Source organism: Aquarana catesbeiana, linkage group LG10 (assembly GCF_042186555.1).
Source record: "Aquarana catesbeiana isolate 2022-GZ linkage group LG10, ASM4218655v1, whole genome shotgun sequence".
In the NCBI taxonomy this organism is placed as follows: Eukaryota; Metazoa; Chordata; class Amphibia; order Anura; family Ranidae; genus Aquarana; species Aquarana catesbeiana.
Genome location: NC_133333.1, coordinates 155985519 through 156012353, shown reverse-complemented (window position 1 = coordinate 156012353; position 26835 = coordinate 155985519). Strand labels below are relative to the sequence as shown.

Genomic DNA, 26835 nt, shown 5'->3' with positions numbered 1-26835 from the left:
TGCCTCCAAGAAACACACTTCACCAAAGATTCTACTCCAAAATATATTTCTCCTTTTTATCAACAAATTTACACGGCTTCTGCCTTTACCAAGCAAAGGGGAACTCTAATTGCATTTCACCGATCCACACCATTCACCTTATCATCAGAAATGAAAGACCCAGAAGGTAGATACCTGATACTCATGGGTTATATAATGGATACAGCAATCACAGTGATTTCCTACTACGCTCCTAACAAACAACCTACACCATTCCTCTCACATATATTACAAGTGATTAATACACACAAAATAGGAATAGTGATAATGTGTGGGGATTCGAACCAGGTCCTCCTCCCATTTCTAGATAAATCACCTTTTACACCATCCAAAATAACCTCTAGATTACCTTTTTCTCAACTTCTTTCCAAATACAATCTGGTAGATTCATGGAGAGAAAGTAACCCAATGAAAAAGAAATTCACTTATTTCTCGCACCCTCATCAAACCTTCACCAGAATAGATCATATTTTTCTAACAATAGGAATGATACCAGAAATTATTGCATCAGATATAATTCAGATTCTGTGGTCTGACCATAATGCAGTATACACTACTATAGCCTCAGCCATACCAAAAGCGCATGACCCAACGTGGTACTTAATGCTCAAACACCCACTACATCAGATGGCCATTGAACAAGTTTTAAAAGAATACATATCAATTAATAATACAAAAGACATCTCCCCAATAACACTGTGGGAAGCTCATAAGCCTGTCTTGCGTGGTACAATACAAAGACAAATGGCACTATTTAAACGGGAACACAAAAATCTAGCAAAAAAACTAGAACTCAATTTTAATGCAGCCTACATATCATTTCAAGATAATCCATCTCAGAGTACAAAATCTCATCTGGAAAAATCTAGATTGGAATACGATCTATTTCTCACTGAGTCAGTTGATAAATCCCTCAAACGCTCCAAACACAATTTCTACATGAATACAAACAAACCAGGTACATATTTGGCTCGGGCATTAAATTCAACTAACAAATCTTTCAAACCAATACGTTTGAAATTATCAAAAAATGTTTACACTTGTAATCCAGTTAAAATAGTCCATAAATTTCACTCACATCTCGCAACTTTATACAAGACAAACAATGAATTTAATCCTACAGAGGCTGAATCCTTCTTCTCAAAAATAACCTTACCTGAGTTATCTCAGAATCAGAAAAGCAGTTTGGATGAGCCTATAACTATAGATGAAGTTGCTAACGCCATAAAAGACCTAAAACTTAACAAAAGACCAGGCCCAGACGGCTACTCGGCTTTATACTATAAAACATTCTCAGAAATACTCTCTCCCATTCTCACTAAAACTTTTAACAAACTTCTAGATGGACATTCTTTTCGGCAAGAAACACTAATGGCAATTGTTTGTATGATCCCAAAACCCCTTTCTGATGATACTTCCTGTGTGAATTATCGGCCTATCTCTCTGTTAAACCTCGATATTAAATTATTAGCAAAAATAATAGCAAAACGCCTCAATAGCATTATAGGAAAATTAATACATAGAGATCAAGTAGGCTTCATGCCAAATAGACAGGCAGGCGATAATATACGCAGGGCAGTGTTATTGGCACATATTGCTAAAAAACGGAAAATCCCTTTATGTTTTCTATCTCTCGATATTAAGAGGGCATTTGACACAGTATCCTGGCAATATATGCAACATTCATTAGAAAAATGGGGTTTTGGACCCCACTTTTTAACATGGATCAAAGCATTATATAATAAACCCAAAGCCTATATAAAATATGCTGGATACAAATCTGAAGCCTTTAATATCGAAAGAGGTACCCGACAGGGTTGCCCATTATCTCCCTTATTATTTGCCCTTATACTTGAACCCATGGCCCAATACATCAGAACAAACCAAACTATAACTGGCATTGAATTAGGAGGTATTACACACAAATTATGTATATTTGCAGACGATATATTACTTTTTCTATCATCACCACAGGTCTCTGGTCCTAACTTAATACCAGCTCTTGATGGATTTGCAGCCCTATCCGGCCTTATGATTAATCCTAAGAAATGCCTAGTGCTTAATATTTCACTCACAAACATGGAATTGATCCCGGCTAGGGCTGCACTCCCATTCACATGGGCAGAAAAATCAATCCCATATCTTGGAATTCATTTAACAGCATCTCATTCTGACTTATTCTCAACCAATTATCCTCCTGTATTAAGACAGATCACAAATCTAATAAAACAATGGTCGCAACTTCCTTTATCCTGGATGGGGAAGATTAATGCAATCAAAATGACTATTCTACCCAAATTGCTTTATCTATTCAGAGTCCTCCCTATTCCAATTCCTTCCTATTTTTTGAGAATAGTACAAAAAAGAGCAACTTCGTTTATATGGGGCTCTTCTAAACCACGTATACCTATACACACACTACATCTTCCCAAAAATAAAGGAGGCCTGGGATACCCTAATTTTACTAACTACTACAGAGCAGCACATTTGGCCAGTCTGTCCAAATACCATGCAAAACAGGAAATCCCATTATGGGTATTTATAGAGGCTTCAGAAAATGACCCTCTATTAATATCAAATTTATTATGGGTTGATCCTAAAGACCGCTTTAAAATTCATAATCCCATAACTAAAAATTTCTTATCTCTCTGGGATAAACTAAAAACCAAATATCAGTTACAATCTCCACACAATCCTCTCCTTTCTTTTATCAGAAATCCGGCCTTTTATCCGGCATGGATCTACCCAAATTCTTTTAAAGCTTGGACAACATCAGGCATTCAGACACTAAATGACTTCATAGCATCTAAATCATTCCTTTCATTCCCATCGCTTAGAGAAAAATATGATCTACCAAACTCTGAGATATTTAGATATCTCCAAATCAAAAATTTCTATACACCATTCCTAAAGGGGGATACACCATTATCCCAAGTATCCATTTTTGAATCAATCTGTACAAAAGATCCATTTTCAGGTACAATTTCATCACTTTATAATCAATTATATGGAGTAGAAAATCTTAATAGACCCTCTTACGTTCAGAGGTGGGAGGAGGACCTGGGACGAACTTTAGAAGACACGGACTGGTCTAACATATGGCTCACATCTAAGTCATCTTCACCCAACATCTTAGCACTGGAGACAAATTATAAAGTCCTAACTCGCTGGTACCTTGTACCCGCTAGAGTGGCAAAATATTCACCTAATACCTCAGCTCTTTGTTTTCGAGGATGCCCAGAAATAGGCACATATTTACACATATGGTGGACGTGCCCAGTAATCCAAACCTTCTGGAAGGAAGTCTTCGTGATTGCATCTAAAATATTTAAAAAAATAATACAACCAGATCCATATTTAACTTTACTTAATCTAAAACCGGAATGGTTAACACTCTCTCAATTCAAACTAATGATCCAACTAATAACGGCTGCAAAACAAACAGTGTCCAAGGCATGGAAATCTCCTACATTGGTACTAGCAGAAACAATTCACAGAATGAATAATACAATGTCCCATGCTAAGATGGTAGCCATCGATCAAAATCAAATTCCAAAATTTGAAAAACTTTGGCATCCTTGGATAAAACAACAGTTCCTGTCAAACTTCAATGACTCTGTCCTGTTGCCATGGTAACAGATTAAATGACTTACAGAGACACCCATTCTAAGGCTTCAAAGAGAACTAAAAAGAATAATAAACTGACGAGCGGGACAACCTTGTGGACCATACCTCTACCTTTCCTTGTCAAAAGAAGTTTATTGAGTATACAATGTTATAAAGATACATAAAGTAAGTTTACAAGGATCTATAAAGTAAGCTCATTGTTTTACAGTAGGGTTTATATAGGTAAATATCATGAAATTTCAAATATTAAACATTGGGTTCACGTAAACCTAAATTAAAGATATATATAATTTCCTTAGTTACTTTTGTAGGTATTTAAATGATTTATACCTACTATACATATTGTTTACAAGTAGAGTGTATATAGGTCAAATAAATTCTGATAATGAGCTTTAATCGTAAGGTGGAGAAAAGGAAAGAGAAAGAAGAAAAAGGGTTGAAAGGTAGAGGTATGGTCCACAAGGTTGTCCCGCTCGTCAGTTTATTATTCTTTTTAGTTCTCTTTGAAGCCTTAGAATGGGTGTCTCTGTAAGTCATTTAATCTGTTACCATGGCAACAGGACAGAGTCATTGAAGTTTGACAGGAACTGTTGTTTTATCCAAGGATGCCAAAATTTTGGAATTTGATTTTGATCGATGGCTATCATCTTAGCATGGGACATTGTATTATTCATTCTGTGAATTGTTTCTGCTAGTACCAATGTAGGAGATTTCCATGCCTTGGCCACTGTTTGTTTTGCAGCCGTTATTAGTTGGATCATTAGTTTAAATTGAGAGAGTGTTAACCATTCCGGTTTTAGATTAAGTAAGGTTAAATATGGATCTGGTTGTATTATTTTTTTAAATATTTTAGATGCAATCACGAAGACTTCCTTCCAGAAGGTTTGGATTACTGGGCACGTCCACCATATGTGTAAATATGTGCCTATTTCTGGGCATCCTCGAAAACAAAGAGCTGAGGTATTAGGTGAATATTTTGCCACTCTAGCGGGTACAAGGTACCAGCGAGTTAGGACTTTATAATTTGTCTCCAGTGCTAAGATGTTGGGTGAAGATGACTTAGATGTGAGCCATATGTTAGACCACTCCGTGTCTTCTAAAGTTCGTCCCAGGTCCTCCTCCCACCTCTGAACGTAAGAGGGTCTATTAAGATTTGCTACTCCATATAATTGATTATAAAGTGATGAAATTGTACCTTTAGCAAATGGATCTTTTGTACAGATTGATTCAAAAATGGATAATTGGGATAATGGTGTATCCCCCTTTAGGAATGGTGTATAGAAATTTTTGATTTGGAGATATCTAAATATCTCAGAGTTTGGTAGATCATATTTTTCTCTAAGCGATGGGAATGAAAGGAATGATTTAGATGCTATGAAGTCATTTAGTGTCTGAATGCCTGATGTTGTCCAAGCTTTAAAAGAATTTGGGTAGATCCATGCCGGATAAAAGGCCGGATTTCTGATAAAAGAAAGGAGAGGATTGTGTGGAGATTGTAACTGATATTTGGTTTTTAGTTTATCCCAGAGAGATAAGAAGTGTTTAGTTATGGGATTATGAATTTTAAAGCGGTCTTTAGGAACAAGCCATAATAAATTTGATATTAATAGAGGGTTATTTTCTGAAGCCTCTATAAATACCCATAATGGGATTTCCTGTTTTGCATGGTATTTGGACAGACTGGCCAAATGTGCTGCTCTGTAGTAGTTAGTAAAATTAGGGTATCCCAGGCCTCCTTTATTTTTGGGAAGATGTAGTGTGTGTATAGGTATACGTGGTTTAGAAGAGCCCCATATAAACGAAGTTGCTCTTTTTTGTACTATTCTCAAAAAATAGGAAGGAATTGGAATAGAGAGGACTCTGAATAGATAAAGCAATTTGGGTAGAATAGTCATTTTGATTGCATTAATCTTCCCCATCCAGGATAAAGGAAGTTGCGACCATTGTTTAATTAGACTTGTGATCTGTCTTAATACAGGAGGATAATTGGTTGAGAATAAGTCAGAATGAGATGCTGTTAAATGAATTCCAAGATATGGGATTGATTTTTCTGCCCATGTGAATGGGAGTGCAGCCCTAGCCGGGATCAATTCCATGTTTGTGAGTGAAATATTAAGCACTAGGCATTTCTTAGGATTAATCATAAGGCCGGATAGGGCTGCAAATCCATCAAGAGCTGGTATTAAGTTAGGACCAGAGACCTGTGGTGATGATAGAAAAAGTAATATATCGTCTGCAAATATACATAATTTGTGTGTAATACCTCCTACTTCAATGCCAGTTATAGTTTGGTTTGTTCTGATGTATTGGGCCATGGGTTCGAGTATAAGGGCAAATAATAAGGGAGATAATGGGCAACCCTGTCGGGTACCTCTTTCGATATTAAAGGCTTCAGATTTGTATCCAGCATATTTTATATAGGCTTTGGGTTTATTATATAATGCTTTGATCCATGTTAAAAAGTGGGGTCCAAAACCCCATTTTTCTAATGAATATTGCATATATTGCCAGGATACTGTGTCAAATGCCCTCTTAATATCGAGAGATAGAAAACATAAAGGGATTTTCCGTTTTTTAGCAATATGTGCCAATAACACTGCCCTGCGTATATTATCGCCTGCCTGTCTATTTGGCATGAAGCCTACTTGATCTCTATGTATTAATTTTCCTATAATGCTATTGAGGCGTTTTGCTATTATTTTTGCTAATAATTTAATATCGAGGTTTAACAGAGAGATAGGCCGATAATTCACACAGGAAGTATCATCAGAAAGGGGTTTTGGGATCATACAAACAATTGCCATTAGTGTTTCTTGCCGAAAAGAATGTCCATCTAGAAGTTTGTTAAAAGTTTTAGTGAGAATGGGAGAGAGTATTTCTGAGAATGTTTTATAGTATAAAGCCGAGTAGCCGTCTGGGCCTGGTCTTTTGTTAAGTTTTAGGTCTTTTATGGCGTTAGCAACTTCATCTATAGTTATAGGCTCATCCAAACTGCTTTTCTGATTCTGAGATAACTCAGGTAAGGTTATTTTTGAGAAGAAGGATTCAGCCTCTGTAGGATTAAATTCATTGTTTGTCTTGTATAAAGTTGCGAGATGTGAGTGAAATTTATGGACTATTTTAACTGGATTACAAGTGTAAACATTTTTTGATAATTTCAAACGTATTGGTTTGAAAGATTTGTTAGTTGAATTTAATGCCCGAGCCAAATATGTACCTGGTTTGTTTGTATTCATGTAGAAATTGTGTTTGGAGCGTTTGAGGGATTTATCAACTGACTCAGTGAGAAATAGATCGTATTCCAATCTAGATTTTTCCAGATGAGATTTTGTACTCTGAGATGGATTATCTTGAAATGATATGTAGGCTGCATTAAAATTGAGTTCTAGTTTTTTTGCTAGATTTTTGCGTTCCCGTTTAAATAGTGCCATTTGTCTTTGTATTGTACCACGCAAGACAGGCTTATGAGCTTCCCACAGAGTTATTGGGGAGATGTCTGTTGTATTATTAATTGATATGTATTCCTTTAAAGCTTGTTCAATGGCCATCTGATGTAGTGGGTGTTTGAGCATTATGTCCGGTAAGTACCACGTTGGGTCATGCGCTTTTGGTATGGCTGAGGCTATAGTAGTGTATACTGCATTATGGTCAGACCACGGAATCGGAATTATATCTGATGCAATAATTTCTGGTATCATTCCTATTGTTAGAAAAATATGATCTATTCTGGTGAAGGTTTGATGAGGGTGCGAGAAATAAGTGAATTTCTTTTTCATTGGGTTACTTTCTCTCCATGAATCTACCAGATTGTATTTGGAAAGAAGTTGAGAAAAAGGTAATCTAGAGGTTATTTTGGATGGTGTAAAAGGTGATTTATCTAGAAATGGGAGGAGGACCTGGTTCGAATCCCCACACATTATCACTGTTCCTATTTTGTGTGTATTAATCACTTGTAATATATGTGAGAGGAATGGTGTAGGTTGTTTGTTAGGAGCGTAGTAGGAAATCACTGTGATTGCTGTATCCATTATATAACCCATGAGTATCAGGTATCTACCTTCTGGGTCTTTCATTTCTGATGATAAGGTGAATGGTGTGGATCGGTGAAATGCAATTAGAGTTCCCCTTTGCTTGGTACAGGCAGAAGCCGTGTAAATTTGTTGATAAAAAGGAGAAATATATTTTGGAGTAGAATCTTTGGTGAAGTGTGTTTCTTGGAGGCATACTATGTGAGCCTTCTTGTTATGGAAAGTACGGAAGGCTTTGGTCCTTTTTTGAGGGACATTTATTCCCTGAACATTCAGGGAAAGTATATTCAGTGGTGCCATGGCAATAGATCAAATAGTTTTGACTTACTTTTTGTTATGCAGAGCTGACTGCGCAGATCAACCTGTGTGGACTGAAGAGATGAATAGATAGAAAAGAAACCAGTGAATTCTAGAGTAAAGAGTAAACAAAAAACATATGAGATTAGATGATACATTGTATAAATTATTTTTTGCAAGTAATCACAATTTACCCGTGAAAGAGAATAAATATCTCTCTCAGGGGAATAAGTGCCTTCGTCACACTCCCACATAATATGGTTGGGAGAATGAGTAGGGCTAATGGGGGTACACGGATCTTCCGCTTACAGGAGAGAAGTGCTATGTCAAAAGACATCAAAATGATGTTTCATTAATTGGAGTGCAGAATATAGTTTTTGTTGAAATTATTTATTCCAGGGTGGTTGTATATGGTTAGTCTTGCCCTAGGCTAAATAATTCAGTTAGAAAGGTACTGTTAATAACTTTGGTATTGATGAAGATAGTTTGAATTATTTTGGGATTTTAACCCTTTTAGAGTAAACAATTACATATTTTATTCATATGTAACTGTTTAGATATGTTAACTCATAAAATTGAGGTTGTATTGCTTCAGATTAGAATAAACAAAAACATAATTCTAGGAACTAGTTAGGTAATAATATATTTGTTTTAAGAAAAGAAAGAAACAGCTTCCATTACTTCTGGATTATTGAACATATTTGTCCTAAAAAGTAATAAATCTATTATTATTACCTGATAATATATAACTGAACAAGAATTTCCTTATTTCACTTATATATTCTAAGGCTATATGAATCAGAAGTAATAAGAAATATAACTGGAATGTAACATGATCCCACACAGTGTGTGACTATCAGAATGCAGTTACATTCAGTTATAAATACAGGTTTTTTATAGAGAACCATCTCTTAGTATAATAAATGAAGAGATATCAGGAATTAGGATGTCAGTCCATTGAATCTTCTTGGTCCATGGATGATGTGGCATAACGGCCTCTTTTGTGAGAATGATGATTCCCATTTTGTTCTGAAATTTTCTGGGTGCTGCCTGAAGGTGAAGATGATGAGAAGATGATTATTTCTGCCACGGTTTCCTCCCAGTACCATATTTCCTGCCCAAACTTTCACAGTTTGTTCCCTGGGGCAAAAAGGTTCAAATGGATACCTTTTGAGCCTGCAGGCTCCGCTTTGTCCTTCTCTTCTCTCCTCAGTGGTGTGGAGCTCTAACAATGCATGTCTGCTCCGCTAGGCTCCGCCTCCTGCCCCCCATACCTCTACCTTTCAACCCTTTTTCTTCTTTCTCTTTCCTTTTCTCCACCTTACGATTAAAGCTCATTATCAGAATTTATTTGACCTATATACACTCTACCTGTAAACAATATGTATAGTAGGTATAAATCATTTAAATACCTACAAAAGTAACTAAGGAAATTATATATATCTTTAATTTAGGTTTACGTGAACCCAATGTTTAATATTTGAAATTTCATGATATTTACCTATATAAACCTTACTGTAAAACAATGAGCTTACTTTATAGATCCTTGTAAACTTACTTTATGTATCTTTATAACATTGTATACTCAATAAACTTCTTTTGACAAGGAAAAATAAAATTTAAGGGGGTCTGAATACTTTCCGTCCCCACTATATCTCTTTTTTCAGATGGCAATTCCCTACAGTGTAAAATGAATCTTAGCGGCTGTTTAGCCACTTGATTGCTTTTACAGGTGGCGGGAGGGGACAATAAACAATAAAAAAAAAAAAAAATTTAAAGTGCCCCCCATCCCCTCGTGCTCTCACACAGAACCGAACGCATACGTAGGTCGCACCCGCATATGTAAACGGCATTCAAATCACACATGTGAGGCATCTCTGCAATTGTAATGCCCCGTACACACGGTCGGACTTTGTTCGGACATTCCGACAACAAAATCCTAGGATTTTTTCCCGACGGATGTTAGCTCAAACTTGTCTTGCATACACATGGTCACACAAAGTTGTCAGAAAATCCGATCGTTCTAAACGCGGTGACGTAAAACACGTACGTTGGGACTATAAACGGGGCAGTGGCCAATAGCTTTCATCTCTTTATTTATTCTGAGCATGCGTGGCACTTTGTCCGTCGGATTTGTGTACACACGATCGGAATTTCCGACAACGGATTATGTTGTCGGAAAATTTTATATCCTGCTCTCAAACTTTGTGTGTCGGAAAATCCTATGGAAAATGTGTTGGAATTTCCGACAACAAGGTCCTATCACACATTTTCCGTCGAAAAATCCGACCGTGTGTACGGGGCATTAGAGTGACAGAATTAGACAGAATCTAGCATTAGACCTTCTCTGTAACTCTAAACTGGTAACCTGTAAAAAAATTTAAAGCGTTGCCTTTGGACATTTTTAAGCACTGTAGTTTGGCGCCATTCCACGAGTATACGTAATTTTAAAGTGTGACTTGTTTGGTATCTATTTACTCGCCATAACATCATGGTTTGTATTTTACTAAACAATTGGGTTATCTGTTTTGTTTTTTTGCAAATAAAATTTATTAAAGTGCATTTTTTCCAAAATAATTGCATTTGAAAAATTGCTGCACAAACACTGTGACATTGCAACAATAAAAAAAATTGCAACAACTGCCATTTTATTCTCTAAAGTCTCTGCTAAAATATATATATATATAATGTTTGGGGGTTCTGAGTAAAAAAAAATTAGGATTTTTACATTTTTACATGTAGGAGAGAAATGCCAGAACTGCCTCGGGTGGCGAGTGGTTAAAGCTGTCAGCTAATCAGCCTCTACTGGATCTGATTTTAGGCCCAGTGCTGAGAATAGAGAGCAACTGAGTATGTGAAGAGTAGGATGAGACAGGGCATTAGTAGTTGCCAACACTGTAAAAAAAATTTCCGGGACACTTTTTTGGCTGTAGGCGGAGTCGTATTATAATTAGGGGGTGGGGCATGCGTTTGCAGACGTGGCATAGGGGAAAAACAAAAAATGCGGCGCGCGGACCGCACCGCAGCGTAAAGTGGGCGTGGTTTATGCGAAATAGTGTGCATGGCTTAAATGGGCGTGGCTCAAAGGGGGTGTGGTTAGAGTCTGAGATGAATGAGGGATGGAGAGGGAAAGGGGGAAAGGGGGAGAGGGGGATGGAGGGACAGCAGCCCCAGATCCTACACAACAATAGAAATATGTGTATTCTAGAAAGTTTAACAATCAGAAGATAAAGATACTCCAAACACCTGGTGTTAGCGCTTTAATCATCCCAGCACCATGGTTGTTATGGTGTCAGGATGATTGAAGTGCGTTATTTCTATTATTACATTGTAATATAAAATGAAATCATTCAACTCACCATAATGTAGAATCAGTGGGATCCCTGAGCGTGTCACCTGCCACGTCGCCTGCCACCAGCAAAGTCTGTCCTTGCAACAGGTGTCCCCAGCAGAGTCCGTCCTTGCATCAGGTGCCCCCGGCAGAGTCCGTCCTTGCATCAGGTACCCCCAGCAGAGTCAGTGCACCAGTGTTCCCAGCCTCAGTCCTTACATCAGTGTCCCAGGCAGAGCTATAGTTACCCCCCCCCGTACATAGTTACTCCTCTCCCCCTAGTTCCCCTCCTGTACATAGTTCCCCCTTGTGCATAGTTACCCCCCCTGTACATAGTAACCCCTCCCTGTGCATTTTTATCCCCTGTACATAGTCCCCCCCTGTACATAGTAACCCCCCTGTACATAGTTAACACCCCCTCCTGTACATAGTTAACCCCCCTCCTGTACATAGTTAACCCCCCTCCTGTACATAGTTAACCCCCTCCTGTACATAGTTAACCCCCCCTGTACATAGTTAACCCCCCCTTCTGTATATAGTTAACCCCCCCTCTTGTATATAGTTACCCCCTCCTGTAAATAGTTAACCCCCTCCTGTAAATAGTTAACCCCCCTCCTGTATATAGTTAACCCCCCTCCTGTATATAGTTAACCCCCTCCTGTATATAGTTAACCCCCCCTCCTGTATATAGTTAACCCCCCCTCCTGTATATAGTTAACCCCCCTCCTGTATATAGTTAACACCCCTCCTGTATATAGTTAACCCCCTCCTGTATATAGTTAACCCCTCTCCTGTATATAGTGAACCCTCCTCCTGTACATTAAAGTTAAATTGCTGCCTGGGCTTTACACTGAGAGACAGGGACAAGAGCAGAAGGAACTCCACGAGCGGCCAGTGCCGTGTGTTCTGTGGAGAGGGGAGGGGTCGATCCATGCAGCTAACCCTGGCTTCAGTGTGAAGAGAGAAGCCGATTCATTGGCTGCACGGATCGAGCCCCCTTCCTCTCTCCACTGAACACAAGGGGAACGATCAAGCGGCGACGCCGGTGGCCATTTTGTTGAAGCCAGCTGCTGCAAAAGTGCAAAAGCAAACATTCCCGATTTCCCTGGGCAAAAAAGGCAAAATCCCGAATCGGGGCGGCCTCCGATCAGGACGAGGGTCCAAAAATTGGGATTGTCCCGGGAAAATCGGGACTGTTGGCAACTAAAAGAAAAAATTAAAAAAGGAGACAAACTAAATTTATACACACAGCCTGAAGGTGAGGAAACTAATACCAAAAGAAAAGCTTTTGTAATAGCTATCTAGATGTAATAGGTGAAAGAAGAAGATTGGCAATTTTATATTGGGCTCCTCCCACAATTACAGGTAAAGCTTTTGCTGCTATTAAAAATGTTTCCTTAGGCTAAAGGCCCGCACACACGATACGAAAATTGGAAGTAAAATTTTGTTGAACGACCGATTTTTGGATTTTGGTGCCTTTGACAGCCGATTCCGATTATTCGTATGACAAAAGCTGGATGTGCAGCCTATAAAATTTTTGGCGGATGTGAACACAGTGTCCGATTTTCCTTTAATCAATAGGGTTTTCGTCTGAAAAGAATTGTAAGAGCAAGACTACGCATGCTCAGAAATGAAAGAATACATACAAAACTATTCAACATATTACATTGTATTCTGTCGTCTGTTTTCGTATGTTGAGTAACCTCGCAACCCCTAGTCACTTTCGACATGAGACTAGCATGCAACAAAAAATGGGCGAACAGTCGTCCGAAAATCTGATCGTGTGTACGAGGCTTTAGTTCACACTTAAGCTGGCTATACAGTAATTAAAATGTGTCCAGTCCAACAGGGGCCAGCCAAATTTTGATTAGTGTGTGGCCATGCCTGGTTGACAGAAGTCAATCGTTTGATCAACTTCTGTTGAAGGGCCATGTTGGAAAATGTTTTTCGATCAGTAGCTGCAGCCAATGAGCTGCAGACACTGATCAGTCTATTGAGAGGCTATGGACCATAGGTGCAGAAAAAGGGGAACCAGCCTAGAATTCTGAGAACAAGGTGATTAAGACCGTTTTTAATACAATTTGGCAACAGTGTACCCCATACTGATGTCTAGACTTTGGCAGGGTAGGGCAGACCGAGTGCCTTATTTCGGAAACTGGCAATTGATAAACTGCACCTGTGAAAGGAATGGGAATACAGTAGATGTGTTGGGGCACAGGACAAGGCCTGACGGTTAAGCCAAGGAGGCCATAATAATGGCGAAACAAGGTAGTCGGGGTTCAGGGTATGATAATAAACCCCTAGAGTGGTAGGGATTAGGAATTAGTCACCCAAGAGAAATGAACTACCCCTGTGGTGTGGTCAGGAGAATCCATATAGGGGAAAAGGTGTTTTATAAAGGTCAATATGCATGAAAAAAGGTCTCTAAAAAGTTTTTTGATGGATCAGAAAAAGACAAGGTTTTTTTGTGCTGAAAAGAGTGCCTGAAGTGATGTCAGTACCTAGACCATAATATCGTAGGAAAAAAATCTAAATTTTTTTGGATGACAGAATTCAGATATCTGGAGGCATATAGCCACAAACTGTGAAGTTATCCCATTGTTACCCCAGGGGTTGAGAAACAATCCTGATAACCTAGCATCCCATAGACATAGTGAATGAAAGTAATCATCCACATTAGTAAGAGAAGGTTTACAATGATAAGCAGATGGGAATGAAATTTACCTCAAAATGCCCTCTGTGGAAGGGGAGAAAATCTCTGGCATTAGAAATGTTTATGCAAATGAATAAGTCTTCCAAGTCTTACTATAGTTTAAACAAATAGCCTTGTCAGGGAGCACCTTGTGGAAGCCTGTCTACCAAAACAGATCATACCATTGCATCTTGTGTAATGGGGTGTATAAACCTTCAAGGACAGGTGTTTCGATGCAGGAGTTGGTAAGCTCTGAAATCGGTTCCTGAATAGAAAAAGGAAACTAACACCCATCGATAATGTGAAAATGCCCTTGGTCAGTCCTGCTGGTTACTTAAGCTGTTCAGTTCAGTCCCCATCACAGTGGACACACCCTCAGAGCAGTCTTTGGGGTCTAGGTTCTATAGGCATGGACTACAGTCCTGGACCTGTATGGCACCCTGAGGTGAACGGCACTTGTTGCACCATGTACGAAGGTGAGCGCCAAACACAAGATCCAGTGCCCGAAGCAAAACATTATAAGCCAGCCCTGTGACTGGGATAGTACAGGGACAGTTACCAAAATGTGCTTGAGGGTCACCGATCCAGAAACTGTGAATTAACCATGAAGGCGGTAAGCAGTCAGATCTTGATAGAATTCTTACTCAAAAAAAGTAGTTAAATCTGGTCAAAAAATAGTAAGAAAAAAACCTATCCAAAGGCAGAAGACATACAACACCTGAGGACACTAGCAAAAAAATGGATCCTCAAGGAATGGGCAAAGTTTACAATGTTAAGCAGATGGGAATGAAATTTACCTCAAAGTGCTCTCTACGGAAGGGAAGAAAACCTCTGGCATTAGAAATTTGCATGCAAATGAACAAATATTTCAAGCCTTACTATAGTAGAAGAATGCCCATGTCAGGGGGCACCTTGTGGAAGCCTGTCTATCAAAAAAGATCATACCAGTGCATCTTGTGTAATGGGATATATAAACCTTCTATAAGGACAGGAGTTTCGATGCAGGAGTTGGTAAGCCCTGAAATCCTTTTCTGTGTAGAAAAAGAAAACTAACACCCATTGTAACAATAACATGAAAATGCTCATCACAGTGGTGTTTTTTCTCCTTCAGGTGGACAAACCCTCAGAGCAGTCTTTGGGCTCTAGGTACCATGGGTATGGAATACGGTCCTGGACCTGTATGGCACCCTGCAGTTAATGACACTTGTTGCACCATTTGCCAAGGCAAACACAAGATCCAGTGCTGAAGCAAAACATAAGCCTGCCCCGTGACTGGGACAGTTACCAAGATGTGCTTGGGGGGTCACAGATCCAGAAACGGAGAATGAACCATTAAGGCAGTAAGCAGTCAGACCTTGATAAAATTGTTAGTCAAATGAGGTAGGTAAATCTGGTCAAAAAATTATAGAAAAAAACTTATCCAAAGGGTAAAGACATACAATACCTGAGGACACTAGCAAAAAATGGATCCTCAAGGAACGGGCAGGATTATGTGAAAAGCTTTTGCCAGTGACCAATCACCTGTACGGAACAGCATATTATGGTCTATTCCTGTGTCCTGTACTGTTCAATAAAGATAATCCTCTTATAAAACTGAACAGAATATATATTTTTTTTTATACTTCAACATAAAACTTCCAACCCTGATCTCTGTAAAGAGTGCCTAATTTTCAGAGTGATAGTGTACACCAGATATTCACTTTAAACTACATATGAAGATAAATCAAATTTACTAATGCACTGTAGCGAGCATAGACAAGGACAGAATGGAGCACCTCCATTCTAGTGCAGCACTCCATGCAATAATGTCCAGTGTCATGTGTCTTCCCTGCCTTTATTTAATCAAAGCCTTAACGAAATCCAAAGAAAAGTGTTTTTTTTTTTTAAACTTTGAATAGGATGAGGAAGTTTTAAAACCGCCATCATCTTTTTTTGTTGTCTGCCTTTTTTGAGTGATTTATTCTTGCTCAGACAGAAAAGGAAAGAAGAAAAAAGCCCCCAAACTGTTTTTTTGATGGTTATCAGACAGAACAGGTAATTAACAGAAATCCTTCCTATGGGGATACAGCATAAAAAACTCTAATGCCCCGTACTCACGGTCGGATTTTCCGACGGAAAATGTGTGATAGGACCTTGTTGTCGGAAATTCCGACCGTGTGTAGGCTCCATCACACATTTTCCATCGGATTTTCCGACACACAAAGTTTGAGAGCAGGATATAAAATTTTCCGACAACAAAATCCGTTGTCGGAAATTCCGATCGTGTGTACACAAATCCGATGGACAAAGTGCCACGCATGCTCAGAATAAATAAAGAGATGAAAGCTATTGGCCACTGCCCCGTTTATAGTCCCGACGTACGTGTTTTACGTCACCGCGTTCAGAATGATCGGATTTTCCGACAACTTTGTGTGACCGTGTGTATGCAAGACAAGTTTGAGCCAACATCCTTCGGAAAAAATCCATGGATTTTGTTGTCGGAATGTCTGAACAAAGTCCGACCGTGTGTACGGGGCATAATAGACTGAAGGTTTAGGAGTGTATCCCCATGAGGAAGCTTTCCTTTTACTTCCTGTCCAGATGTCGAGTGTCAGAACAGGAACAAAAATGAATTCCTATCAACAGAGTTGATAGAAACATTTCCTCAACACAATACAATTAACCATTAATACCTGTCAGAGTTTCTCTTAATGTACTGAATCTGCTTTAAAATATTATGTGATAAACCTGAGCAATTAAGACTATATGCATATGATACCTTTGGCTGCCTTCCTACTGATCCTCTATTGCCTTGTGTGGCCGAAATTACCAGTGAATTGGCAAACAAAATAGGGTGGGCCAAACTTGACTTTTTGAAGGGGTTTTAAACCTTAGACATGAAGTATGAACAAAGCATATCCCTCTATAGCATGTGCTTATCTCAACTGAGAGCACAAAGTGTCATTTCTGTCTGCTGCTTCATTCCTATGCAATCAGCATGAATTACCGTACTTCTGACAAGTTTTCCTGACACCAAGAGAAAAAAAGGTGACAGGGGAGGGACCTTCAGCTGATTGACAGCCTCAGCTCTGTTCCTGTGTGTTGTGTGGAGGGGGTGTGTCTCTTTCCACCAATCAGCTCTCAGAGCTCTCCTCACTGAGCTCTGCAGAGTGTAACTTCAGATCTCCGCCCCCTTTTCTCTGAACACTCTGACAAGCTTATAAATTCAGCACAGCAGGCACAACTTATGTAGGATGATTTGTTTAATCTCTGTGTATCACCCGAGGCCAGTCACTTCACTGAGTATGTTAGGGTTTACAAACACTTTAAAGTTTTTGACACATACTTTTTTTTTTTTTTTTTTTTTACAAATTTTTTTGTAATTTCATTGTGATTTGTTTTACAGTGACAATAGATTGTATCTATTGTATCTATCGTATCTATCTATCTATCTATCTATCTATCTATCTATCTATCTATCTATCTATCTATCTATCTATCTATCTATCTATCTATCTTCATACCCCTTGAAATTTTCCACATTTTGTCATGTTACAACCAAAAACGTAAATGTATTTTATTGGGATTTTATGTGATGGAACAACACAAAGTGGCACATAATTGTGAAGTGGAAGGAAAATGATAAATGGTTTTCAATTTTTTTTTACAAATATGTGAAAAGTGTGGTGTGCATTTGTATTCAGCCCCCCGGAGTCAATACTTTGTAGAACCGCCTTTCACTGCAATTACAGCTGCAAGTCTTTTTGGGGATGTCTCTACCAGCTTTGCACATCTAGAGAGTGACATTTCTGCCCATTCTTCTTCTTTGCAAAATAGCTCAACCTCTGTCAGATTGGATGGAGAGCGTCTGTATACATCAATTTTTAAGTCTTGCCACAGATTCTCAATTGGATTTAGGTCTGGATTTTGACTGGGCCATTCTAACACATGAATATGCTTTGACCTAAACCATTCCATTGTAGCCCTGGCTGTATGTTTAGGGTCATTATCCTGCTGGAAATTGAACCTCCGCCCCAGTCTCAAGTTTTTTGCAGACTCTAACAGGTTTTCCTCTAAGATTGCCCTGTATTTGGATCCATCCATCTTCCCATCAACTCTGACCAGCTTCCCTGTCCCTGCTAAAGAAAGCATCCACACAACATGATGCTGCCACCACCATGTTTCACAATGGGGATGGTGTGTTCAGGGTGATGTGGAGTGGTATATTTCCACCACACATAGCATTTTGCTTTTATGCCAAAAAGTTCAATTTTGGTCTCATCTGACCAGAGCACCTTCTTCCACATATTTGCTGTGTCCTCCACATGGCTTCTCACAAACTGCAAATGGGACTTATAACTTTCTTTCAACAATGGCTTTCTTCTTGCCACTCTTCCATAAAGGCCAGATTTGTGGAGTGCACAACTAATAGTTGTCCTGTGGACAGATTCTCCCACCTGAGCTGTTGATCTCTGCAGCTCCTCCAGAGTTACCATGGGCCTCTTGGCTGCTTCTCTGATGAATGCTCTCCTTGCCCCGCCTGTCAATTTAGGTGGACGGCCATGTCGTGGTAGGTTTGCAGTTGCGCCATACTCTTTTCATTTTGGGATGATGGATTGAACAGTGCTCTGTGAATTGTTCAAAGCTTGGTATATTCATTTATAACATAACCCTGCTTTAAACTTCTCCACAACTTTATCCCTGACCTGTCTGGTGTGTTCCTTGGCCTTCATGATGCTGTTTGTTCACTAAGGTTCTCGTAGAAACCTCTGAGGGTTTCACAGAACAGCTGTATTTATATTGAGATTAAATTCCACACAGGTGGACTCTATTTACTAATTAGGTGACTTCTGAAGGCAATTGGTTCCACTAGATTTTAGTTAGGGGTAACAGAGTAAAGGGGGCTGAATACAAATTTATTTGTAAAAAATGTTGAAAGCCATTTTCCTTCCACTTCCGAATTATGTGCCACTTTGTGTTGGTCTAACACATAAAACTCCAATAAAATATATTTACGTTTTTGGTTGTAACATGAAAAAATGTGGAACATTTCAAGGGGTATGAATACTTTTTCAAGGCACTGTATGTAAACAAGGCAGAGCTCCATTCTGACAGGGGGGACGTGATGGATTATCTTTCTCTGCAAATCAGGGGAAGAAAATCCTTCACTTCCTATAATAAAAGCACCACACACAGTACAAACAAAACACAGGCTGGGCACACAGTTGACCCTTTGATTGCCCTAGATGTTTAACCCCTTCCCAGCCAGTGTCATAAGTACAGTGACAGTGCATATGTTTAGCACTGATCACTGTATTAGTGTCACTAGTTCAAAAGTGTCAGCTAGTGTCCGACTGCCTGCTGTAATATCGCAGTCCCGCTATAAGCCGCTGATTGTTGCCATTACTAATATGAAAAAAATTCCATTATATATCCCATAGTTTGTAGACTCTATAACTTTTGCGCAAACCAATCAATATACACTTATTGGGATTTTTTTTTACCAAAAATATGTAGCAGAATACATATTGGCCTAAACTGATGAAGAAATTAGATTTTTTTAGAGGATATGTTTTATAGCAGAAAGTAAAAATGATTGTTTTTTTTTTTTCAAAAATATCGGTCTTTTTTTTGTTTATAGTGCAAAAAAATAATTCAGAGGTGATCAAATATCCCCAAAAGAAAGCTCTATTTGTGGGGGGAAAAGTTTTATTTGGGTACAGCGTTGCATGACCGTGCAATTGTCAGTTAAAGTAACACAGTGCCGTATCCCAAAAATTGGTCTGGTCATGAAGGGGGGTAAATCTTCCAAAGGTCAAGTGGTAATACTGAACATAACATAAGTTGACAATCATTCTAATACATCCTCCTTGCGTCTCCTCTGTAATAAAGGGAACCACTATAACTAAAATCAATCCCTTATGATGTCTTGTGGTATGCAAGCCCAAGCAGGTAATATGGCTGGAGCTCTCAATGCCTAACAAGTTTCCTGATCAAACATATAGCACACAAAACTAGATCACAACTCCTGAAGGAGAAGGGCATACAAATAAATAGGTGTGAATGGAGCATTTACGTTTACATATTTATGTTTTGCATGATTGGTACATCACAACTGAAGAATTATATACAACTTAGATGGAGAAAGGACTCATTGTAACCGCTTGTTCACAATAGTGGTGGTGGTGGTGGTGGGGGGGGGGGCAGTAACGGACTGACGGACGAAAACCGACGCTAGGGCAGCTATTGGCTACTGGCTATCAACTTCCTTATTTTAGTCCGGTCGTACGTCATCATGTACGAATCCGTCGGACTTTGGTGTGATCGTGTGTAGGCAAGTCCGTTCATTCGAAAGTCCGTCAGAAGTCCGTCAAGAGTCCGTCGAAAGTCCGCCGGAAAGACCGTCGGACCTTTGACGCCGAAAAGTCCGCCCGTGTGTACACGGCATTAGGCAATTCTAATCACAAATGGAAATGATCATCATGTTAAGATCTGAAATGCTTCATCTCTGGATCTTTAGTTATCTGACAATTTATGTATGGCAATGTTTGTTTTGGGGTTATCAATCACTTTAATAGTATATTGTGTACATTAATACTCCTTAAACATTTTACAGATGAAGTACATAGTAACATACTTCTGTAAGGAGTCATGGTAATTGAGCAAGCACATCAATATTATTATTGTACACCAATTGGCATTACGGTTTACACCAATAATTATTTTTTCTTTAATAATCTGGGTGAGGAAGATCAATCCTATTTATTGGTGAAAAAAATGTGTAAGGGGCGCTATTAGAATTTGCCTTTACCTATAACTTGACAACTTTTTTATCAACATGTAAACAACAATTGTATTTTTCCTCCAACAATTAAAAACTTGACGGTAAGGATTCTTTCTGTTTTCAAGCCATGCGAACAGATTAAGGTTGATTATATTCAGTAGCTACATGCACTCTGTATGGCAATGTCACATGCACTATATTGCCAAAAGTATTGGGACACCTGCCTTTACACGCACATGAACTTTAATGGCATCCCAGTCTTAGTCTGTAGGGTTTAATATTGAGTTGGCCCACCCTTTACAGCTATAACAGCTTCAGCTCTTCTGGGAAGGTGGTCCACAAGGTTTAGGAGTGTGTCTATGGGAATGTTGGACCATTCTTCCAGAAGTGCATTTGTGAGGTCAGGCACTGATATGGACAAGGCCTGGCTCGCAGTCTCTGCTAAAATTCATCCCAAAGGTGTTCAGTCGGGTTGAGGTCAGGACTCTGTGCAGGCCCTTCAAGTTCCTCCATCCCAAACTGTTCCCACAAAATTGGGAGCATGAAATTGTGCAAAATGTCTTGGTATGCTGACCCCTTAAAGTGACACTAAAGGTTCATGTTTTTTTTTAAAAAAATAACAAACATATCATGCTTACCTCCACTGTGCAGCTTGTTTTGCACAGAGTGTCCCCGAACCTGCTCTTGTGGGGTCCCTCTGCGGCTCTCTCGGCTCCTCCCCACATCAGATAACCTCCTGGGAATAGCACTCTTACGGGGGTTACCTTGGAGGCGTGCTCCCGAGTCCAGCATTCGGTGTCCATAGACGCCAAATGCAGGACTCGGCCCTGCCCCCCGGCGGCTGGGTCATTGGATTTATTTGACAGCAGCGGGAGCCAATGGCTGCGCTGCTATCAATCTATCCAATCAAGAGTTCCCTTCACTGGAACTAAGGGGCCAAGCCCAACCCCTGAAAAACAACCCCACACCATAATCCCCCTTCACCAAATGATTTGGACCAGTGCACAAAGCAAGGTCCATAAAGACATGGGTGAGCGAGTTTGGGGTGGAGGAACTTGACTGATTATGCATGATTATGCTTATGTATCTCATAGTGGTTCGTCTATCAGTTTATGGACCAGGTTCTTACTATGTTTTCATATGCACAGTGTTTCTTGCAACCACTTGCTGCCCACCCGCCCGCAATGTACTGTAGCGACTGTAGGCAATTCTTCCAAGTTTAGGGCACTGGCATGCGCGTCTCCTGCCCAGCTCCTGCTGTGATTGTACACAAGGGGAGCCTGCCGTCAAGTCTCAGCCAATGATTCATTCATGGCCAAGACATTCTGATTGGCTGTGCACAGTCACAGCCCAGAGCTCTGTGTTGACATTCAACACAGAGCTCTTTACACAGGGAACAATCTCTGTGTTTCTCTGTGAAACTTAGAGATCAGTTAGTTAAAGCAGCACACTTTACACACATTACACATTGTTAATCACACTTTTAACCCCTTTATCGCACTAGATGTTACCCCTTCCAGCCAGTGTCATTAGTACAGTGACAGTCTAAAGTATTATCATTGATCTCTATATTACTCTCACTGGTGATGTCAGTGGCAGACAGTCAGTCGTCCCCCCAGCGTCAGTTAGATTTCCCGCCGCAGTATTGCAGTCCTGTTATAAGTCGCTGATCGCCGCTGATCAAAATTGTCTGCCTTTTTTTGTTTATATCGCAAAAAAAAAAGAAAAACCACTGGCGATCAAAAACCACCCAAAAAAAGCTCTATTTGTGTGAAAAATAAATGATAGAAATGTTGTTTGGTTACAGCGTTGCATGACCGTGCAATTACCAGTTAAAGTAGCACAGTGCCGAATAGAAAAAAATAGCCTGGTCATGAAGGGGGTAAAATCTTCCACAGCTTAAAATATAACTAAAGGCAAAACTTTTTTTTAGTTTTGCATAGAGTGGAGAGGGATTAAAACACCCGTCAGGTTTTATTACTGTCTGTGTTCCCATTAGGGAGATTCATCTTCTCTATTTGTTCTGTTTAGCATTATCATTGAAAGTGAAACTAAAAGAAAATCCCAAATTTTGGGTCGTCCCCAGAAAAGTAATAGAGGGGAAATCTTCCAATGGGGATACTAGTTTTGGTGACCTGAGGGTCCCCATAGAATTCCCTTAATTTGTAGAGATTTCCTCTCACTTCCTGTTTGGCTATGGGACAGGAAGGGAAATCTTTGCAATCGAGACTAGGGTTGCCACCCAAACACTTTAGCGGCATGCAGCAATTTTATTTATTTTTTAGCATACACTATAGGATTGTAACAGACCTGGGACACTTTTGGCACTTCAAAGAGAATAGTAATGCTGTGCACATAGTTCCCCCTCACCCTCCTGTCAGGCCCTGTTCTAAGCCACATTCTTGTCTGAATATTGTGTACAGAATTCAGACAGACTGAAACCTGGACACATGAGTCAAACCCGGACTGTCCTGGTGAGTCCCGAACAGGTGGCAACCCTAAATGGGACACAGACGGCAAAAAAAAAAATCTGACAGGGGTTATAACTTTCCTTACTTACTTCCCTATAACTTTCCCATAACTTCTACTTTAAGTGAATAAACAGACCATAATAGATGTTTTTGTTTTAAGAATGTCAGATTTTTTTTGGTGCTTTAAAAATCCCCTTTTTTTTGCTATTATCTTTTCATAGGAGATTCCTCTTCACTATCTTTCCCTTTCAACAACTGAAAGAAAACTTCTGTGTAGAGTTCCACTTAAATCCCAGTGAAGAAAGTTTAGCAACATTTATCAAGAGCTATAAAAATAGAACATGTGTAAAATATGACATCTGGCTTTCAGTAAAAGTGTTACAATTAAATCAAATTGAGCTTTCAACCGCAAAAAAAAACTTGTACGCAAAACTGTAGGCTGAGAGAAATACTAAAAATTCTAGCTGCCTGGCAGCCCGTGGCTTTAGTACTTTCTGATCACCAATCTGGAACAAGCATACCACCAGTAAAGTCAGATTTCCTGATCTGCATGTCTCTTCTTGGTCATTCACACAGCCTCGGGGGTGCCATACACCTAGAAGCATACATTTCTGTGCCCAGGAGTATAGGTGTTTGCATACAGCCACGTGTACAATCAATGACAGGCTGTGGTCTGTCAATGAGCCCTAAAAGCTAGCACTTCCAAAAGGACAGGTCAGTGCAGCAGCAGCAATCCACATATTTCTCGTACTACATTTCCTTTCATGCCACCTGAAAGCTTACATAACATCGTCATATGACCGCGTGTGTTATTTATTTTCTAAATGTGATCTCAAGAAGTGCCTGTACTGAGTTTGAAACTCAGCATCCCGCAGCTGTTCTGAGTGACATTATGGAAAGTGGGTGTACCTGCGTATGGCTCGAAAAGCAGCAACAGCTAGCATTGTCCTAAAGCAGGGGTCCCCAAACTTTCATAATGCAGGGCCAGTTTATTGCCCCTCAGACTTTAGGAAGGTTGGGCTGTGACCAGTGGGATTAGAAAATGGTGTCAGTAGAAGGAATAGAGCCCCGTCTTTGGTGTCATGGGAAGAATAGAGCCCCGTCTTTGGTGTCATGGGAAGAATAGTGCATGATCGTTGGTATCAGTGGGGGGGAATTGCCCCTCGTCATTGGAGTCAGCGGGATGAATAGTGCTCAATCAGTGGTATTAGTGGGAAGAATAGCGCTAAATCAGTCGTGTTAGTGGAAAGAATAGCGATCCATCAGTTGTGTTAGTGGGAAGAATAGCACTCCATCAGTGGTGTTAGTGGGAAGAATAGCGCTCCATCAGTGGTGTTAGTGGGAAGAATAGCGCTCAATCAGTGGTGTTAGTGGGAAGAATAGCGCTCCATCAGTGGTGTTAGTGGGAAGAATAGCGCTCCATCAGTGGTGTTAGTGGGAAGAATAGCGCTCCATCAGTGGTGTTAGTGGGAAGAATAGTGCTCCATCAGTGGTGTTAGTGGAAAGAATAGCGCTCCGTCAGTGGTGTTAGTGGGAAGAATAGCGCTCCGTCAGCGGTGTTAGTGGGAAGAATAGCGCTCCGTCAGCGGTGTTAGTGGGAAGAATAGCGCTCCGTCAGCGGTGTTAGTGGGAAGAATAGCGCTCCGTCAGTGGTGTTAGTGGGAAGAATAGCGCTCCGTCAGTGGTGTTAGTGGGAAGAAGAGCGCTCCGTCAGTGGTGTTAGTGGGAAAAATAGCGCTCCATCAGTGGTGTTAGTGGGAAGAATAGCGCTCCATCAGTTGTGTTAGTGGGAAGAATAGCGCTCCATCAGTGGTGTTAGTGGGAAGAATAGCGCTCCATCAGTGGTGTTAGTGGGAAGAATAGCGCTCCATCAGTGGTGTTAGTGGAAAGAATAGCGCTCCATCAGTTGTGTTAGTGTGAAGAATAGCGCTCCATCAGTGGTGTTAGTGGGAAGAATAGCGCTCCATCAGTGGTGTTAGTGGGAAGAATAGCGCTCCATCAGTGGTGTTAGTGGGAAGAATAGCGCTCCATCAGTGATGTTAGTGGGAAGAATAGCGCTCCGTCAGTGGTGTTAGTGGGAAGAAGAGCGCTCCGTCAGTGGTGTTAGTGGGAAGAATAGCGCTCCATCAGTGGTGTTAGTGGGAAGAATAGCGCTCCATCAGTTGTGTTAGTGGGAAGAATAGCGCTCCATCAGTGGTGTTAGTGGGAAGAATAGCGCTCCATCGGTGGTGTTAGTGGAAAGAATAGCGCTCCATCAGTTGTGTTAGTGTGAAGAATAGCGCTCCATCAGTGGTGTTAGTGGGAAGAATAGCGCTCCATCAGTGGTGTTAGTGGGAAGAATAGCGCTCCATCAGTGGTGTTAGTGGGAAGAATAGCGCTCCATCAGTGGTGTTAGTGGGAAGAATAGCGCTCCATCAGTGGTATTAGTGGGAAGAATAGCGCTCCATCAGTGATGTTAGTGGGAAGAATAGCGCTCCATCAGTGGTGTTAGTGGGAAGAATAGCACTCCATCAGTGGTGTTAGTGGGAAGAATAGCACTCCATCAGTGGTGTTAGTGGGAAGAATAGTGCTCCATCAGTGGTGTTAGTGGGAAGAATAGCGCTCCATCACTGGGAGGAATAGTGCCCCATCACTGGTGTAAGTTTGAGGAATAATGCCCCATCCTTGATGTCAGTGGGAGGAATAATGCCCCATCCTTGATGTCAGTGGGAGGAATAATGCCCCATCCTTGATGTCAGTGGGAGGAATAATGCCCCATCCTTGATGTCAGTGGGAGGAATAGTGTCCCAAGGGCCAGATAAACACAAGCAAAGGCTTGCAGTTTGGAGACCACTGTCCTAAAGCCACAAATAGTCTGTTGTCCTGTAATCAGAATGCAGGCACATTGGAATCTATTAGACGGCTGGAGCTTTTCATGTCAAAAGGTGCATCCCAATACAATATGCATGCTCAGGTAAGTTCCTCTTCTCTTGGGCTAATTTATAATAAACTTTGTGCTTTGCCTAAAATTCTCCTTTTCAAGTGTAGTATACAATGATGTGCTTTCGCTGAAAGAATAAGGACATTTCATGAGAAAAGACATCACATAATTTCTGCTTCAGTTTGCTGATCTGGCTTACCTTCTGTTTTCCTGTTTATATACCTGGAGAAGCTACAGCGCACCTTTTGTTCCTTGCGTCTCTTCTGTCATCCACACAATGACTGACCTTCATTACAATGAGTCTAAATGAGTGTTCCCGTTGCTGTAGGACTTATAATGTCGGGTCACACCCACCAGATGACATAAACGGAGGTGAAAAGTCCACAAGAGTTACAAACTTGCTGCAGGTTGTCATTACAGGTGACACAGGGTCATGACTATGTTCAACGTCAACCACTTCTATAATCAGTACAAGTAAAGGAAGTCCAATATTCCAGGTTATGAACACCTCATTATTTAATGGCACTATAGATTTTTATGAAGTAAGCAGTATTTAATCAGAATTGTTGAGCAGCAGTTAGGCCACAGGCTATTATTATTATGTCTTAAGAATTGATGCATGGAAGGATTTCCCACCAAAGAAATTTAGGGCAGCTTGATGTCAAAG

General features: G+C 40.2%; 1 protein-coding gene across 1 annotated transcript in view; it reads right to left on the bottom strand.

Moving 5' to 3' along the window:
• Positions 1-26498, bottom strand: part of TMEM150B (transmembrane protein 150B) — a 95853-nt gene extending 69355 nt beyond the window's left edge. Inside the window, exon 1 of the mRNA XM_073602802.1 lies at positions 26368-26498. The gene's annotated coding sequence lies outside the window, so the exon portion shown is untranslated. The remainder of the gene's footprint in view (positions 1-26367) is intronic.
• Positions 26499-26835: the final 337 nt, after the last annotated feature.